The following is a 20307-nucleotide window of genomic DNA, read 5'->3' as shown; positions in this document are numbered from 1 at the left end:
CACAGCATTTGCATGAAGGATGACAGGACTTAACTGTGCAATTGAAGGAGGTGCTGATTTCAGCTGATTTCTGGCTTCCAGAAACTGGTTTTTGGAAGCTTTGCCGTCTCCAACTGTGGAGGCGGAGCAGGAGGAAGAAGGAGAAGAAGAGAAGAAGAGTTTGGATTTGATACCCCACTTTATCACTACCCGAAGAAGTCTCAAAGCGGCTAACATTCTCCTTTCCCTTCCTCCCCCACAACAAACACTCTGTGAGGTGAGTGAGGTTGAGAGACTTCAGAGAAGTGTGACTAGCCCAAGGTTACCCAGCAGCTGCATGTGGAGGAGCGGAGACGCGAACCCAGCTCACCAGATTACGAGTCTACCACTCTTAACCACTACACCACACTGGCTACCAGCCATCGTGGCTGGTAGCCTTTGATAACCCTCTTCTCCGCGACTTTATCTAATCATCTTTTGAAGCCAGCTGCTTTGTTGGCCATCACTGCCTCCTGTGGGAACAAGTTCCATCATTTATCTGTGAATTCCACATTATCCGCAACCTTTTACCAGGTTCTGAGGGAAAGAAACCCAACTTGTCAATGGTCCCCTCTCATTACTGTCAAGAACATCAGTTAAGGAGGGATAAAGTTGGTCCAAGGGTGGTGATCAAGGATGCAGATCAGTGTTTCCCAAAGATGGTAATATAGCCCTCTGGGAGTGCTGGAATGGTCAAGGAGGCGGTAGTAGCCTCAGGTGCAATTGGGGGATGTTGAATAAAAATAAGGGGGCAGTAGACGCATAAAGAAAAAGAGAAGAAAATTTTGAAAAAATCTTTTGTACATGTTCCATCTGTTGTGCAATGATGCATACTGCCAAGTTGAGCAGCATTGTGGGACGGTGACAATGCCTTCCCTGGATCCGGGGGCGGGGGGGTCATGCTGCAGACAACTGATTTGGCCAATGGCAGGGGGGCTGTGGCACCAGAACTGCCCCTTGGGTGGATTGCACTGAGCCAGCATGTTTCATTCCGGTCCACCCTATGGGTTTTTAATCCTGGGGTCTAGTTCACCTCCACCAGTATTTTTTTTCTGTTCTGATGGAGATGGAGATAGAAATGGCAACAAAGCAATGTGGGCAACTAGGGAATATAATTTCATCATGGAACTAGGGATGGATTTAGGTTTGATGAGGCCCTAAGCTACTGAAGGTAATGGGGTCCTTTATATGTCCAGCTGTCCTTTGTCAACAACAAATTGTTGCTGTTTTTTTGTGTTGAATATATGCTATATGGTCATTTATGGACCTAACAGGTATCTAACCAGTGATATTTTAGGGAGTAGGCTAGTAGGCCCTTACTTACATCATAGGTGCCTACACAACACAAAACACTGTTGCTGTATGTCGGTTCTATTTTATTTGTTTTTTATCTTATATTTTGGAAATGTGCATCCAGGTGTTTTTTCTTTAATTTTTTTGGGGGGCCCCAAGAGAGTGGGGCCCTAAACTCTAGCTTGTTTAGCTAATACATAAATCTGGCACTGCATAGAACTGACAAAGCAAGGAGAACAGAGGAAGAGCCCAGGAAGAGCCACAGGTCAGTGTTTTAGAATGTCTGCTTTGCATGCAGACTGCTCCAGGTTCAAATGCCAGGCTCTCCAAGTAGGACTGGCAAAGAACCCTGCCTGGAATCCTGGCGAGTTTTGGTCTGTGAGCATAGACAATATTCAGCTAGGTAGCCAGTATAAGACCATTTTTTAACTGTTCCAAACCTGTGGCCTTCTAGCTGTTGGACTTCAGTTCCCAACAGCTCCAACCACATGACTAATGGTTAAAGATGTCGGAAGTTGTAAGGCAACAACAACAGCTAGGAAATGTGCACAGGGTTAATTTAAGCAAGGTATGTAGAGGAATTGATGGGACGCGGGTGGCGCTGTGGGTTAAACCACAGAGCCTAGGACTTGCCGATCAGAAGGTCGGCTGTTCAAACCCCCGCAACGGGATGAGCTCCCATTGCTCAGTCCCAGCTCCTACCCACCTAGCAATTCGAAAGCACATCAAAGTGCAAGTAGATAAATAGGTACCACTCCAGGGAGAAGGTAAACGGCATTTCCGTGCGCTGCTTTGGTTCGCCAGAAGCGGCTTAGTCATGCTGGTCACATGACCCAGAACCTGTACGCCGGCTCCCTAGGCCAATAAAGTGCACCACAACCCCAGAGTCGGTCACGACTGGACCTAATGGTCAGGGGTCCCTTTACCTTTATGTAGAGGAATTATTTTAAAACATTGTGTGTGTGTGTTTTGAATAATATGCTGTTCTCCAGCGCGAGTCTCTTGGAAAGTGCAGGATGCAAGATAAAGTGAATGAATATTTAAAATGAATGAGCCAGCATTTGCTGCAAGGCACACTGAGATACAATGGGTGGCGTGTGATGGACAAAATGCAACTGAGAAAAATCTGTTGCAAGCACTGATTTATTGCTAAAAGGAAAGGTGCCAGGGTGAAGCTTATGTGGAAGCTGCAGAAGCTGACCTGGAAGCCCCGGATCGCAGCCCAGGTTTGTAGGGTATGTTTGGAGTAATTATTCTTCTATAATTAATTCTATATTATTACATCTCCAATTCCAGGACTGAGACTGGATGGCAGAGACCTGCCTGAAAGTAAGCCACAGGTGGGAGTGTATTTGGGACACGCATTGCGAAAGCTCTCCGGGGAAGCCCCAAGAAAATATTAATTTCTCTATGCTTTTTTTGCCCCAACATGATTCCTGGATTATTTACTGGGAGGAAAGCAGAGGGAGATAAGAAACCTGCTGTTTATGAACATGAAGCCTTCCAATTTCATATGTACACATGGTGGAAGCAAGGAGACTGTGATGAAAATACTTGCAGGGGATAGCACAAATTAATTGTTAACTGTCTTTTTAAACATAAAAATATCATATACTCAATGACTATCGTTCATGTCAAATAACACACACACACACACACACACAGAGAGAGAGAGAGAGAGAGAGAGAGATATTTTCACAAACATACAATGTTCTCTGAATATGCAGAAAAAATATAATGCAATGTGTCCTTAACATGAACTTATTTGCCAGTGCTATTTAAAAGCAAATCTTTCATTTTATAAATATTGGGGTTTGAGAATAATTCATGAAGCACATTGCAATGTAGATATGGTATGTGTTTATAATTTTTTAAACAAAATTACAAAATCAGCCAGGCCCAATTTTAAAGAAACTCTTTTAAAAAACTTTGAAATATTTATGAGTCTTTGGGTTTCTCTCTCTCTCTCTCTCTCTCTCTCTCTCTCTGTCTGTCTGTCTGTCTGTCTCTCTCTCTCTTCTTCCTCTTCTTCTACAGAAAAAAACAAGTTTTATGTAATGTGGAAAGCAGCTAATCTTAAGAAAACCTGTACGTAAATATGAGATCTTTTGCCACTCCTACTCAAAAACGTTATACTCCTAAATTGAGAGGGGGGAAATGGAATGGGCAAAGACATGGAAGTATATACATCATGCGGTCTTGTGCATTTGTCAAGAACAAATTAAACTTGGATTAAAATTATTCAGAGCCCTCCAATGCAATTGTAGCAAAAGCACATAGAGAATGTCTTCATAAATGCTTTCTAATTTGCAAAGCAAGCCCCTTTGTGGGGAGAGTTTAGTAATACGACATTAATACTCGCATTACTATTAAACAGTCATGAAGAGTATAGTTTAAAAGCTTTTGCAGTGGGGAGGAGGGGAAGGAAATGCTAGGGAACTCTAATAATCTGTGTACCTTTCTGAATCATGATCTCAAAGGACTCCATTGCAGACTGGCTCGCAAAGCAGAAGGGGACAAACAGAAATGGTCCCAAACGTGTTTATTAATGGAAAAAAAAGATGCGAATAAGTACATTCAGTTTATTCTGATTTCAGTATCGGTCATAAAGTGGCATTTGTGCGAGAGTTAATGCGGGTGAATTTGCAAATCAATGGTCTCAGATAACCGGTTCAAGATTGGCCATTGGCTTAATGCAGTTGGGGATCATTAAGCCATACCTCATTGCCATTCCCGTCATTCATCATTTAGTGATTTGACATCACATGGAGGAATGTCTGTATATGAAGGCACTAATCAGCTCATATGTGCACACCTCATTATTACAGAGACACCACAATTAGAGCCCCATTGTCTCTATAAGATGCTACTCCACAGAAATGTACCAAACACCATTTTCATACAAGAGGTCAATCGCCAGATATTGTTGTAAGAGGCAGCATTTTCAAGTCAACAATGTTTAATTTTCAATAATGTCACATTTAAACTATCAGAATTAAGGCTCCAATCCTCAGCCTTACTTAGAATCATAGAATTGTAGAGTTGGAAGGGACCCCGAGGGTCAACTAGTCGAATCCTCAGCAATGCAGAAATCTCAAATAAAGCACCCAAGACAAAATGGCCACCCAACCCCTGCATTAAAATGTTCAAGGAAGAAGAAGGGAGTTCTGTAAAAGTCAGTGGTTCGTACTTCCGAGTGTAGAATGATAAGATTTCTCTATTAGGATTCCCTAAAGTGTGCATTTATTTTGGGTGATCGGAGAATGGAAAACCTGTTTACGGAATTTGAATTGTAAGATCAGGCTGAACATTAAAAAAAAACAACAACAAAACAGAGGGGTGTGTGTTTGTGTGTGTGTGTGTGTGTGTGTGTGTATCAGGCCCATACAATTAATAAAAAGAGAAAATGACAATCCTGTCAACCAGAGAGCCAACTTTCATTCCTAAGAGCGACAATTAAAGGATTTGAGTTGCAATATTGTACATTATATGATGCATTATTTTTAACCTGGCAGCCTTTGAGTCATGCACCTGTCATTTTAGCCCTCCAGATCTATCTTTCTTTCTTTCTTTCTTTCTTTCTTTCTTTCTTTCTTTCTTTCTTTCTTTCTTTCTTTTATTTGTTTTTTCATATAAAATATAGCACCCTCTATTTGAGAGAGAGTGCTTACAGTATATGCAGAAGCAACGTACAGATTGCCAAACTGAGAGAAAAGTAACTTGGCTACTTAATGCACTAAACTTCAGGTCTCCCTGTATTATGTGAAATGGCTTGAAACAGGAGGCAGCTGCCAAGGAATATCACTGCTTCTTTGCTCAAGAGAGAAGAGGAAAGGAAGAATGAAGGGGGGGAATTCCCCCGATGGATACCACAATAGCATGTCTTTCATTATCGCCCCGTGTCAAGGCACTGTGTAATATTCATTGTGCATGCATAGTAAATTCCTATTTACCTGGCAGCTCCTTTGATAAGTCAGTCTCTTCTCCCTCTTTTCGTCCACACAGCATGGACTCCCCCCGCCTCCCTTTTGCCTATAATTCTTATTAAGGTGATACCTTTTCTGAATAAGAAAGCACACGCTTCCAAAGGAGGCATTCTCTGGGGTTTTTAGGGGCCATTGTTTTTATTGTTTTCCTTTTATTCCTCCCACCCTGCTGCGTTTTAATGCTATAGTGACTTCTCTGTGTATACAGCTCTCATATTGAAATGTCTGCTGCAGATATATGCAATATTAAAGAGTGCTTATGAATTTTTGACATCTAATTAGTCGCTACCCAGTTAACATGTCAAGACTCAGAGGGATTAGGGAGTCAGGCCTTTCTGAATAAGTTAAAGCTATGCCCTGTCCTTTTCATGTATTATTCTTTAATGTAGGTGGTGATTATTTTGCTGTGATTAATTGATGAAGCTCATTGGTCTGGCAAGTGTTACAGAATTCACCATTCCTCACTTTTATTCCTCTCTGTAGGGTTTTCCTCCTTCATTTGAAAGAAATTGGTTCTATTCCGGTATGTGAAGCCTCTTTTTTCTTTCCACTGATAGTATTGGATTTTGCTTTTCCTTTCAAGATGCTATCAACTTAATATTCTGTCTTTTGGGGCTGTTGAAGAAATTAATTATCTTTAAAAAAAAAACATTTTGACAAAAAAGAGAGAAAAGAAGCAGGTTTGGGAAGATAGTGTTTAGTTCTCTCCAGCTCAACCCCCCCCCCCCTCACAATACTCTTCCCACTCTCGACGTTCGCTCCTTATTTTGAGCTGAAACTAGCCTGTTCTTTTCAAGGGTGAAAACATAGTTACTGTTTTGCAAAGCCCCTCTATCTTGCAGGATTTTAAGACGTTCCATTTTAAATGCCCCACCATACAAAAGCAGTTATTTTTTTCAGATGCTTTTCTTCTCAAATCGTGATTTCACTGTATTTATCGTACATTCCCTTTTCAAGTCTATCTGGATTGTGTAATGTTACACAAACAACTTTTAGTCTCTGAAATAATTTTTTTGAAAATCTCCAAGATTTGCTTCACGGCACTTTGTACCCTCTCTCCCTGCTTTCCTCCCAAACACCTGTAGACATCAAAATGATGCACTTTTCAAACAATGCAATTACTCATAAATCCTGTAACACGTTATGGTATTTGCAAACCGTGATGGTGCATGCCAAAAGAACGTTCCATTGATTATACGCAGCTGAGAATATCCCAAAAGAAAGAATGCAGACGTCCGGTGAATTTAGTGTATTTTTTTCAGGGCAAGTGATGCATGGATCACATGATGGACAATGCAAACCATACAGTGAGCATAAAATGGGTGTGCAATGTGCAAACACAACATATCCACAGCAGAGCTCATTGCCACATCAAGTTTGCACTGTGCATAGTGCTACATGTTGCTAGTTCTTCATAAAGCCTTCACCATTGTTGACACGCGGGGAAGATGAATTGCTACTGGTTAGAAGACCCATTTCACCTGGAAGGCCTTCACAAACTTCTGTTGCCATAAAGGAAAAAGGAAACAGAAGAATGGACAGAGGGCCATTCAAGAGGCAAACAGCGTATGCAAAATTCGAGCTTTACACAACTCTCTATTCACAAGCCGGCGCTACTTAGCACTTCGTGCCATTTTGCCCTATCTCTTCATAGCAAGGCGGCAGAACAAAAGGCTACAGCCATCCCTGGCCGCCTTCTGGTTCTGTGGATGAAAAATAATTACTTCTCTAAGTAATTCTCAACTCAGGCCCATTGTAAATCTCCACTGCTCACTTCTGTAAATCGGACAACAAAGAGCGCTCCGGGTGGGTTATCTTGGTGGAACGGTACAAACTCCTGTAAACCATCCTGGAAAAGAAAAGATACCCTTGTGAAATAATTCTTCACCTATATTCACGGACGGGAATTTTAATTATAGCCCTCTCTGCAATCCCCCAGCCCCGATATTTTATTATGCCTGATGCGTTTTGCAGGACTCCACTGCCTGGAACTTAAAGGTGCAGGGATAAAGAAATTAAACATCTAGGTGTCAACAGTTATTTCCCACAGTGTTTTGGGAATAGGTGTGAGAGGAGATGACCAGTGGTGGAATTTGATTTCCAGAAAACTGGAAGCAATTTGTGAAAAGTGATGGTGGAGGAGGGTAGTCTGAGGCAGCGATGCATGCTCACCAGCCATCAGCAACCCCTAGGGGGAAAAAAAACCTAGCCTGAATCTCGGCTTATGAAGGGAGGGAAATGTGAATAAACTATGTGAGAAAACAAAATAGTATATGTAGAGTAGGAAAGGAGGCTTCGTATGAGAGGCACCGGGGAACGTGGAATTAAAAGAACTATCAATCAACAGAAGCATATTCTGCTTTCTGCCACACAGTAGATTTCTATCGGAAGAAAACATTGAACTTTGTAGCGTTAGCAGCAGCTGAAATTTAGAATTATTGTTTCCTCGTAACAGAAGACTCATTTTCCGCGGCCGCATTTGCAGCATAATAAGCTTTTTGTTATTTTTTCAATTAGAGTCAATTGACCTAACAAAATGGTTGGCAATTAAGTGATTTTTGTAATGGTCCGGGGGTAATTTAGTCGAGCTTGTCAGCTGTGTTTCATGAAGCCGAGATGTCTTTTTTCCCCATTGCCTCTCTCTCCCCTCCCTTCTCTCTCTCTCTCTCTCTCTCTCTCTCTCTCTCAATCTCTCACTCGCATAATGGCTCATAATTTCAAAATCTTTCCCTTCTGTTTCCCTCACAATAATTCGCAATTACAGGAAGTTGTTGGAGGTGATTTTTTTTCTCTCTCTACCTTGCCTTTTGAGTAATTTTAAATAAAATGCACATACTTGTAAAAAAAAAAGTGTGTGTGTGTGTGTGTGAGAGAGAGAGAGAGAGAGAGAGAGAGAGAGAGAGAGAGAGGGAGATATTCAGGCTATTACGAAAATCACTTTTTTGTGTAAACTCAATTATTTTATGAATAGTGACACCAGTTTCTGCTGGCTTTACCAGCTTAAAAAGGCTGATGGATTATTATCTTCAGGCCAAAAGGACTGGAGCAGTCAGCACACGTTCCCCAAATCAAAACACCATTCAGTAAAATAAAGAAAATGGTCCTCAAGTTCCCAAGACAGGTGAGAGATGTGAAGACATCTCCAAAAAATCCACCATCACCCTATGTAATCAGCTGGACTTTAACTTCTCTTGTTTATGACTTGTAAAGGTGTCTCTCATTTGCTTAACTGGTTCATCCCTATCTAGGGTAGTATTGTCTCTTCAAACGACACCTTTGCATCTTCATTTTTTATTTTTCAGAACTAATTGTGTTTGCAAAATACTGGGTGGCTGGGAGGGATTAAAGCTATATCTCTAGCCCACAGCCTTTCCCCATAACATTCACAAGTATATTCTTGAATATAAACCCCATTTTTATCCCTCCCACCCCCCACTCAATATTGTATCCACAAATCACATTGGTTCCTTAGTGGGAAGACAGGCTACACAGATAGTGTCAGCAGGGGGCACTGTTAAAGAGGCCAGTACCTTCAGAGGCCTCCTTTCTTGGAAACAAATCAGTCGCCTCCAAAATATAGAGGTTGCCTTCTCTTTTCTGATTGGATGGAAAGAAATCATCCTTTTGACTTGACTAGTTGGGCTCAGCCAAAATCACATATCTGTAAGAATCGCCTCTGACTCCGAGAAATACAAAGGTGAATTCGGAGATTCCTCCTTGTGTGAGATGTCAGAGGAATTCTGAGGAAGAATCAAAGGGCTTTTGATGAAACCCGCCCTAGTATCTGATACCTTACTATACACACCCAGAGGTGGTGACAAAAGAAAAAGTCCCCACCTACCAAGGAATAACACTAACGCATGGTATCAGTACACCAAAGGTCGAGCCATGCCAGACTCCCAACCGTACAGCAACCAGAAAACCAGAAATCACCTATATGTAAATCAGATGGCTCAAGCGAGTGAACCAAGCTGCAAAGTTCAACTCCAGTCACACATAGGCATGAATTAAATATGTGAGAAGCATAATCATGCAATTATGCATGTAAGAAGCATTCACTTTCAGAAGTCATTTTACATGGAGACAAAGGCAAGGATCCGGGCTAGGAGTGACTATTGCTACTACTCCACTGGCTGGCTGAGCAGTGCTCCATACAATAATCTCTGTTTTTCACTAGGTAGGCAGGCAGGCTGGTTGTGAGCTGGCTTTGGTCTGATGGTAGCAGTTGGCTGAAGTCTTGAACCACAGCCATCCTTCAAATTTCTCACTTCTCCAGCCAAGTAATGTGTAGAACTGAGGTAAAGCATCCATAAAAAGGCATATCAGTATCCTTAAAAAGCAGAGCAAGACAATTTTAGAGGTTTCAAAAATTGTAGATGTTTCAGATTTCAGGGAAAGCGTGATAAACACCATTCGGGGTGTAGAGTTGCGCACCTATAAAAATGTACACATATATAGCTTTCAAAACTATAATGTTGACAATCTTGCAACTAGTATGAATTTTGTCAGTCCTCTGCTAGTACTGCGCCTTTAAGATAGCAGCAACATCAAAAAGATCTTCCTAGCCCAGGAGTGGGGAACATCTGGCCCTCCAAATGTTGCTGAGCTATAGAACTCCCATCTGCTCTGCCCATTGGCTATGCATGCTAGGGCTGATGGGAGTTGTAGTTCATCTGCATGAATGACCAAGATGATCTGTGTTCTGGAAACCAAGCCTTGTGAGGAACAGTTGAGAGAGTTGGACATGTTTAGCCTGGGAACGAGGAGAACTGAGAGGAGATGTCGCAGCTATCTTCCAATATCTCAAGGGCTTTCACACGGAAGATGGGGCAAGCCTGTTTTCTCCTGCTCTGGAGAGTTGGACCCATACCAATGGATTCAAGTTACAAGAAATGTCAGCTAAACACCAATAATAACTTTCTAGTGGTAAGATTTGTTTGACAGTGGAATGGTCTTCCTCAGGAGGTAGTGGACTCTCAGTTCTTGGAGGTTTTTAAGCAGAGGTTCAATGGCCATCTGTCATGGACGCTTTAGTTGAGATCCCTGCATTGCAAGGGAGTTGGGCTAGATGACTCGAAATCCCACAATGCTATGATTCTGTGAACATTTGGTTAGCAAAAGATTCCCCATTCATGATCTAGCCTGACGTAGATACTCCTTTGTAACATGTTTGTTAGTCCTAATGAAGGTATACCCTGAGCGTTGTTGTTGGGATTAATCCATATTTAATATATACATTGGATACATCCCATCATTTTCTTTATGACTGACAATGTTCTTTTGCTGGGCCATGAGTAAGGAGGGGAAAACATTATTCTCTAAACTAGACTAGAATTTGACTTGTGTCTCCAGAGCCTTGATTAATCCACAACACCTAACCTCCCTCCACCCTGTCAACTGCCCCCCCTTCAAAAAAACATACACCATAGACTATAAAAGGAAAAGTTATGGTTCTGAATGAGCATCATGCAAGGGAGGGGGGAGAAGGAAGCAAAGCATAAAGTATTAAACTTTCATCTGGCACCATAGGAGAGATGTAGTTATTAAATTTCAGCTGCTTATCGAACTGATATGAAAGTCATTTTGCATGATTGCTTTGCATCCTCAAATCTTCTGCTTTTATTTGCTGTGCATCTCTCTGCTTTCTTATTAGAGAAATACTCAAAGGATGAAAAAGCTGATAATATTATTCAGTTTTGACAATTAGGTGGAGGAAAAAAAACATTTTAAGAAGTGCTTTTTTTATTGCAGCTAGTAATAATATTGGTGGTCCTCCTGGTAGCAGTCTCGGCTGATGTTCCCCAGGAGTGATGCTCGTTTTTTACTCTGGAACTGCTAACGCCCTGGTGGTTCGACTGGGGAAGCTGTTAGGAAGCTTGGCCAGGGATGTCAGTCTCAATATCGTAAATGTCATGTGCAGCCTTACTTTACACAGCCTTCAGAAGTGTCCTGATTCTTTTAGCATTTCTCCCTTATGTGAGAATCGGCACCACTTCCTCGATCCTGCCTCCCGCTCTCTAGGTAAAGGTAAAGGTAAAGGTACCCCTGCCCGTACGGGCCAGTCTTGACAGACTCTGGGGTTGTGCGCCCATCTCACTCAAGAGGCCAGGGGCCAGCGCTGTCCGGAGACACTTCCGGGTCACGTGGCCAGCGTGACAAAGCTGCATCTGGCGAGCCAGAGCCGCACACGGAAACGCCGTTTACCTTCCCGCTGGTAAGCGGTCCCTATTTATCTACTTGCACCCGGAGGTGCTTTCGAACTGCTAGGTTGGCAGGCGCTGGGACCGAGCAGCGGGAGCGCACCCCGCCGCAGGGATTCGAACCGCCGACCTTTCGATCGGCAAGTCCTAGGCGCTGAGGCTTTAACCCACAGCGACAGCACATCAATCAGAATGACAACCATTTGGCTACTCATGTACACAGAAACCTGTGGTGCGTACTCATGGTTCATATCTACTGTCGTGCCCCAGAGAGTGAAAACACATGGTTGTTCTTTAGGGAACTGTAGGGAAGGACCTGCCTGGCCCCCACCCTCTGTGATTTGAGGGATAGCAGCGTAGGACAGGGACTTCTCTGTGGTGGTCCTCAGGTAGAGGAATGACCTCACTTCCAAGGAGCTTTGCTGTATCCATTTTGAGGATTGGACAAGAGGCACCTCTTTGCCCAGGCCTTTGGATGTGTGGCTACCTTCTCTCCTCCTGCTGTGCCCTGTTGCTGTTTTGTCATTCCGATATTGGTAGTTTTTGTGGTTTTGTTTTGTGATCCTAATTTGAATTGTGATCTCCCTGGGTCATCTAGCAAAGGGTGGGCGATAAGTGAAAATACTAAATAAATACAAATAAGTTGCAGCAAGCACTTCTGACCCCAGCCTCTGGCATTTCGCTGCCCTCCTAGCCTTTTTAATTTCGAACCTCTCAAAAGGTTGACCCAGCCAGTGGTTCCCACTAAGAACCAAACTGATTATGCCATCCAAATCAGACTGAGACCTCAATATGTATTTGTGTGTCAGGGAAAAGGTTCACACTTCCCTGACCCCCAGAGCTATGATCCCAGAGAATATACATGTGTACACACACACATTGCCTCCCCCCAGGGTTACTCAAGGGTATGGAGTACCGTCACTCCCCCCCCCCGAAGAAAAGCACTGCATTCACCAGCTATTTAACTTTTGAAGAACAGCAGTACAAATATCCTGATTTCACATCCATGTCCTCCTGTGCTTTGGAGAAAGTGGGGGGCCTGCCATGAATTCCTGCCGGAGGAAAGGTGACATAAATAATACTAATTATATGGGGTGCAGTTAAGATGGGTGTCAAACCTTCCACCCTATCTGTGCTGTAGATGGGTGAATCTGTCCATTTTGGTTTCTATTGGTTTATGATCCTCTGCCCCAATTTTAAGTTCAGTTTGCCACATTTCTGCATCAGTTTGCCAATTTCCTTTAAAAATAGTCTCCATAACTATTCACCAGCATTTCAATGTATGTTCCTAACTAATGTGCATTTACTTGCAATAGTTACTATTACATTCAATTTTGCATCAGCTCTTGAAATACAGTCATACCTCATGTTACAGACATTTCAGGTTACGTGTTTTTGGGTTGCAGACTGCGGGAAACCCAGAAGTACCGGAATGGGTTACTTCTGGGTTTCGCTGCTCGTGCATGCGCAGAAGCACTAAATCGCACTTTGTGCATGCACAGAAGCACCAAATTGTGCCAGCGGCGGCACAGACGCGGTGATTCAGGATGCAAACTCTGCAGGTTATGGACATGCCTCCGTCACAGATTATGTCCGCAACCCAAGGTTCCACTGTATTGAATTCCTGTACGTGCATTTTTATACAGACTTTCTGCTAAGATGCACATTTGCACACACGTTTTTCGTCAGGAGTTGCTGAATCACAAAATTCAGAGAAGGGCACGTTTGGAAGGAGAGCGGTGTTTCGGTTCGTGCCTTGTTTGGGGAAGTTTGCATGGGAGATGAACCAAATTTCTCCCGTGTCCCTATTCCTGGCTGAGACGCTGCCACTGCTAACACCGGGGTGGAAGGGAAGGAGCTGCTTCTGCTCCCACATCAACTGCCTTCTCATTTGCAGCCTATTGACTTTCACCCACAGTAGCTAATAGCTCCCATTGATTTCTGCGGAAGAAACAAGATGCCGCCAATCCTAATGATGGGAAGTTTTCTAGTGACTGGAAATAAAGAGCAGCTTAAGGAGCTGGAGATGTCTCTCTTGGAGTCTTCTTGGCAAGGCGCGACTTGAAGCCTTGCCCAATGGAAGTGACAAAATGCAGACACGAAATATTCAGTTTGCAGGGTCCTTAGCACTATCTGGTCTTTGGGTTTTTTTTTTTTTTGTCACTTTGGGGGCCTACAAAAGACACCAGGCTTACCTACACTGACCTTTCCTCTGCAGTTTCCAAGCATGGTCTTCTGAGAGCTTCCACCCAAGAGCTTTCCCCACAAGAATCCACTTTTTAAAGCTCAGTTGGAACAGATGCCAATCCACAGAAAGCCTGAATGGACGTTTGCTTCGATACAGTTTTAAAGAGCGGGTTTTCATGGGGAAAGCTTGTGGGGTTGGAATGCTTGGACACTGAGTGTTAAAATGCAGACCTTTACCAGGAAAGAATGGAGGAATGAGAAGTGTGGATAAGCCCCCTTCCTACATTTTTTCAGATGTAGCCCTGGGACCATGAGGGCTAAATGAATATGAGTTCCCTTGTGTTTTGCCCCTTGGTTCGAAGAAAGAAATCACGGCAAGGACTATAGGACATGGTTTCTTGAAAGGAATTCAATGACGACAAGGGACCGGAGAGAGCAGCTCACCCAATGATTGCCAGTCGATGCTCCATTTCCCAACATTTTCACTGAGCCTCCTGGAGCAGTTGTTTAGAGTGGCCCTGTTCACTGAGTACAGTCTTCTGTCAGCCTGGTCTAAGTCAGGTTTAAAGATGAAGCACCTTCAGAAAGGAAGAGCAGGAACGTATGAAATTACCCACCAAAAGTTTAGCAGTAGACTGAGCAGGAACACGGGTCACCAGATGATCACCCACCCACACACACACTAGTGAGATGTACTGGATTTCTATTTAAATCATAGCAATTTTTTATGTTAAAAAATAAATCAGCAGATGTAAATTAACAAATGAAAACTCACTGCAAACCTGTTTGCTCTTTTGTCTTGTTCGGTGATGAATTTCATTTTCTTTGTTGGCATTCCATGGTGGCCACCCTGAAGCTGTTGCCTCTATGAACAGGAGCATCATCAGAAACTGGCCTTCAGCTGCCAGGTGCCAAGCACCCTTAGCAGGAACTAAGGTCCCCTTAGCATTCCACTGCTGCCCAAGTTCTGGCCCTCTGAGCCATTCCAGGCAGTTGGATCTAGCAGTCCTGTTAATCTCACAGATAGCCAGCAATGTAGCATCACTCTAGTGCAGGGGCCGGCAAAGTTTTTGCGGCTTGGGGTGGTTCACGGTCCTGCAGATGCCGCGGTGGGCCAGAGCACACACACACACACACACAAACATGGCACGGAACTTCCTGCAGCCAATGGGAAGCCACCCAGCGTCATGGAAGGCAGTCCCCACTCCACTCCACACCAGTTTAGCAAAGTGCATGGGAGCTGACCGAGCAGGCGGCAGGGGTCCACGGGCCGGTTAAACGACCCCCATGGGCTGCTTGTGGCCTATGAGCCAGTGTGGTGTAGTGGTTAAGAGCGGTAGACTTGTAATCTGGTGAACTGGCTTCGCGTCTCCGCTCCTCCACATGCAGCTGCTGGGTGACCTTGGGCCAGTCACACTTCTCTGAAGTCTCTCAGCCCCACTCACCTCACAGGGTGTTTGTTGTGGGGAAGGAAGGGAAAGGAGATTGTTAGCCGCTTTGAGACTCCTTCGGGTAGTGATAAAGCGGGATATCAAATCCAAACTCTTCCTCTTCTTCTTCTAGGTTGCCGACCCCTGCTCTAGTGCAGTGTGAGAAATTTAAAGGGTGACTATAGAGTTGGCTTCATGCATTTGTCAGCATCTGGGGATATAAGGCCTCACTTATAAAGGACTAGGCCTCTCAGGACCTTCTCAAATCTGAAGCTTCCCAGCCCTGTGCAGGGAGACCTTGGTTTAACGGTGGATTTCCCATACAGAAGGCCCCATGTTCAGTTCCCACGCCCGGTCAGGAGCATCCCAAATGCTAAGATTTCAGGGCTCAAACTTGAGATCTAGGGGTGGCCTCTGGGGATGTCACAGGAGATGGGTGATGTCGCCAAGCCAGGCACTTTAAGCATGCGCCAGTCACCCAGAGCATGTCAGCAACCCCAGAAATTCTATGCAATAATTGGTGGCCCTCTCCTGCAGCTCTGAGGCTCCAGCAAGCTGCATACACAGCAATAATAAATAAGTACAGTGAGGTGCTCTTGGCCACCTGCACAGTCAAGCTCTCCTCTTGCCACATGGGTGGGGGGCAGGCAAACCTGGAGACTTCAGGTCATCCCAGGGCACTCTGGCAACCCTAACCTTTGGCTTCTCCCCTTGCAAAAGACTGCGTAGAAAGTGGCATGAAAGCCCTTCTGCCTGGAACCCTGGAAAGCTTATGCCAATCACAGCAGGGAATATTAGGTTAGACTGACAAACCCTCTGAGCTGGTAGAAGGCAGCTTCTCATGCATCATCAGAGAGGCAAGGCATTGCTTGGTCAGGTGCCAATCCTGCCACAACATAGGCCTGATCAGTGGCAGTTGAAGCAGCAAACCAAGGGTAAACTGCTGCCCTGGTTGCTCATGAATACAATGCCTCCTTTACAGTGTGTAATGCATGGGTCAAACCTTTTTTTATTTCAACCCTTGTATTAATACGTTGTATTCAGTTTCAAGATAATCATTATTATCTCCAGGAGAGCATAATGGTTTCTCCGTAGCATATGCACTTTATGTTTGTGGTAAATTTTGTGATTCAAAATTATAGGCCTGTGGAATAGTTTATTATTATAACCATTCAGTGGTGAAAAACTGTCAACTATTGTAACGTGTCAATGCTATGGGTAAGTGGTTAGATTCTACATGGTATATACCAAGCAGTGTGTAACCTGATATTTTGTTGATTTGAGGGGTTTTTTTTGTTTGTTTTTTACTTGTTCTTTTCCCCCGCGGCTGTGGAAGGGTAGCAGAATTTAAGAAGAGTGGCATGAATCAAACTATTAAAGTTTTTAAAGCCATGTTGCAAAGCAAAAATGGAAACGACATAGGAACTTTCTAATTGTCTTTCTGGATCAGATAAAGAAGTCGCTCAGCAGCAGAGCATATGCCTTGCAACACTGAACTAAGTAGACTGGTGGTCTCATCCTGTGCCTTTCTACCATTATTATTATTTTTCCACAGCTGTGACCAGGTAGATTTCTCTGGGAAGATCACAAGTAGAGTGTGATGGAGAAAGCTGTCAGTCTGTTGCTTGGCTTCAACACCCAATAAGCATAAACTTACATGGCGCTGCCCTTGAGACTGACCCAGAAACTCTAGCGGGTGCAGAATGCTGCGGTGAGACTCCTTTCGAGGTCCTCACCACAGGATCACATTCACCCGGTGCTATACCAGCTGCACTGGCTCCCGGCGGAGTACAGGATCAGGTTTAAGGTGCTGGTTTTAACCTTTAAAGCCCTATACGGCCTAGGACCCTCGTACCTACGGGACCGCCTCTTCTGGCATGTCCCATGGAGGACCTTGTGGTATTCAAATAAAAACATCTTGGAGATCCTGGGCCACAGGGAGGTTAGGCTGGCCTCGACCAGAGCCAGGATGTTTTCAGCCGTGGCCCCAATCTGGTGGAACGCTCTGTCACAAGAGACTAGGGCCCTGCGGGACTTGACATCTTTCCGCAGGGCCTGCAAGACAGAGCTGTTCCACCAGGCCTTTGGCCAAGGCACAGTCTGACCCCCTCTCTCCTTCTGTAACCCTCATAGAACTCTAGCCCAACGGTTGCCATTAATTTAATTCTGAATTGATTTTAGAATGTATTTTAATTAATTGACTGTGTGATTTTATATACACTGTGCTATTTTTACTTGTTGTTAGCCGCTCTGAGCCCGGCTATGGCTGGGGTGGGCGCAATGTAAATAATTTTTAAAAAATTATTATTATTATTATTATTATTATTATTATTATTATTATTCTCAGCATTACAAAAAAAACCCTGCACTGTGGAGTGGTCCTCTTCAGGATTCTAGCCAGCCAGTCATGCCTGCTTTCAGGCTACTCCATTCCATTGTCTCCAGCACTGGTTTTCCAATTCCCATGTTAATGGTCAGTCAGTGTTCTATTCCCAGCCCTCACTGGGCATGCTCAGGCCTTCTTTTGTTCACACGCCTGCCACCTTAGACACCTCCCCCTGCACCAAGATGTTTTTCATACCTCTGTAGACATTAAGCTTTCTCCAAGCCTGACTATTTATTTTTATTTATTTTTTAAAGAAGAAGAGTTTGGACTTGATATCCTGCCTTCCACTCCCATTAAGGAGACTCAAAGGGGCTAACAATCTCCTTTCCCTTCCTCCCCCACAACAAACACTCTGTGAGGTGAGTGGGGCTGAGAGACTTCAAAGAAGTGTGACTAGCCTAAGGTCACCCAACAGCTGCATGTGGAGGAGCAGAGATGCGAACCCGGTTCCCCAGATTACGAGACTACCGCTCTTAACCACTACACCACGCTGGCTCTCAAGCCTGATGATTTTCCCCTCATGTATGTGGAAAATTCCATTTTAGAGACCTAAGGATGCACTCTCAAGGGATGAGCATATCTGGCATATTGCCTCTGGATAAATATTGTTTTTCAATTCATTATTCCCTATGTTTTGCATCCATCAAAACTTTTCATTCACATTTCAAATCTATGGGTTAACATCACATTCATTTATGGTTAGATTAGGGGGTTTTTTGTGTGTTGTTTTTTTTAAATCATTTTAGAACGTTGCCTTCCTTACTTTTACTCCTGCTTCCTGCTACTAGCAGTCAAGTTGATTTGGGTTGCTGTCTTTTGGTGGCTGCCATTTTGTTTTTCCCCAATCCCCCAGATCTTGTATTATGGAACATAACTGGGGGAAATGATTGCTTCCATCAGGGCCAGCCCTTCCATGAGCTGGACTAAGGCATCTACCTTAGATTTTCCAGAAGAGATTTTGATGTTGTGTGGAAAATCACATAAAACGAACCAAAGCATCAGTAAAGATACGTCGGGGAAATGGAATGAATCTGAATGCAACCCTTGCCAGTTGTACCATATCCCAGGAGGAGGATACTGTTTGCATGAGTTTGGGAGGTACAGAACTGCACTGTGTTGTTTGTTGCCCTTTTCTTCTAATAAGAGGTGGTGTGGGGAGATGTACATTGTGACACTGAAGAAAGACAGCACATAGCCTTCAGATAAAGAAATAAGGAGCCCGAAGGCTTGAATTTGTTAGTAGATTAAAGCTTTATTCATATGCATCTCCTGATTGACGGATGGGCCAAGATTGACAGGCTCGGAGTTGTACATGGAGTTGTCATCTTTTCAGGCAGCTTCTGCACCTCGGTGTCTGGCAACGGATTCCCATGCAGGCATTTAGAAGGTCATGTTATTTATATTGATATATATTCGAAAGTTAGATGAAAACAGTTGCCGGGACTAAAAGTTCCCACCTCCCCACAGCTGTCTATGTCTCTTCTCTCCAGGGCTTATTGCAAGCAATCAGAGACTATGCCTGCATGCAGCCAGTCTTTGCTCCTCCTGTTTCATACCTCTCTTGCTTCTGGGAGGCAGAGGAAGGACAGCTTGTCATAGCAAGGGGAGGAGGTACGTGTGACTCTTCACTAGCCTGACTCATATCTGCCTTGTGACCTCCCTCTTCCTGCATACCTGCTTCAGCTTCTGCCTCTGATTCTGGACTTCTCTCTGCCATAGGCTCACACAACTCACTGAGCCCTGTTGCCCCTTCAGCTTCCAATACCTCCTCTTCCCAGTATTCTCCCTCTTCTCCCTGTGACCACTCCTTGTTGTCTCAACCCCACTCCCCAGGCTCAGAGTCTTCTACCCTTGGTGGTTCCCTAGCTGGTTCCTCTCACCATTCCTTTGCACTCAACCAGTCCATGACAGCCACAGGTTCCCCATCCTTGATCGAAAGTGATATCTTATAAACTTTTCTGACACTAAATGGGTTGTCTGCACTTATACAGAAAGGAAGCACAGTGAAAAAGTCGGAGCAAATAGAATGGATCACAAATGTCCAGGAAATGTTTAAGGTAGTTTTGTTGTTTATTTTATTTATTTAAAGTCTAGTAGAAACCTTTTTTGGGGGGAGGGGGAGAATTGGAATGTAGGATAAATGTTCTGTCTTCTGGTCAATGCTGTTATTTTTTTCTGTGGTTTCTTATTCCTCAGGATGTAACAGTAGGGATGATAGGGACGTCTTCCAAGAAAACAAAGATGGAAAACTGTACACTTCTAAGTAATTAGCCCTCAGCAGTGCTGTGATGAAAAATTCTTCTGCATTCCCCCTCCTACCCAATACCATTCTTCTTCAATTAATGAGAAAAGAAAGTGCATATCAAAGGAGGAGGGAAGATTTCAGGGAAAAGCTCATGGGTGGGATGCTTGGACCTTATTCTGATTACTTTACTTTTGAGGTGGCCAATGAGTTTTGTAGACACCCTTTCTTTCATTCTATAAATTACCTCTCTAGTGGCCTTCCTTCTGCAGCCTTCCTGGGTGCTCCTATCTCCTGAGTGCTTTCACCTAGGCTTTCCTATATGTGTGGGAAGCTGAGGAGGCTGTCTACCATGCTCTAGACCGTTGTTTGTTGCTGTTGTTGCTCTTTTAAAGATGAAGCCTCCTTACTTTTAAGGTAATTGGTGGGGAGAGATTTTTAAGGTAAAAGAAGGAATGCAATCAGTGAGCCAATCTCAGGCATTTGGCAGCTCGCCTCCTTGACTTACATAACTTCAGTTGAAGCCTAGGGAAAGAGATCATGAGGCAACTGCTACCAGGATGCT

General features: G+C 43.9%; 1 long non-coding RNA gene across 1 annotated transcript; it reads right to left on the bottom strand.

The window, feature by feature from the left end:
- Positions 1-11021: 11021 nt before the first annotated feature.
- On the bottom strand, positions 11022-12095 carry LOC310845077. Its single transcript, XR_014564444.1, has 2 exons — positions 11669-12095; positions 11022-11312 (listed from the first exon to the last, which is right to left on the bottom strand). It is a non-coding gene; the product is annotated as an uncharacterized lncRNA (long non-coding RNA).
- Positions 12096-20307: the final 8212 nt, after the last annotated feature.

Source organism: Podarcis gaigeae (genome assembly GCF_964106915.1).
Source record: "Podarcis gaigeae genome assembly, chromosome: 1".
Taxonomy (NCBI): Eukaryota; Metazoa; Chordata; class Lepidosauria; order Squamata; family Lacertidae; genus Podarcis; species Podarcis gaigeae.
The sequence above is the reverse complement of the archived record's forward strand: the minus strand, read 5'-3'. Positions and strand labels throughout refer to the sequence as shown.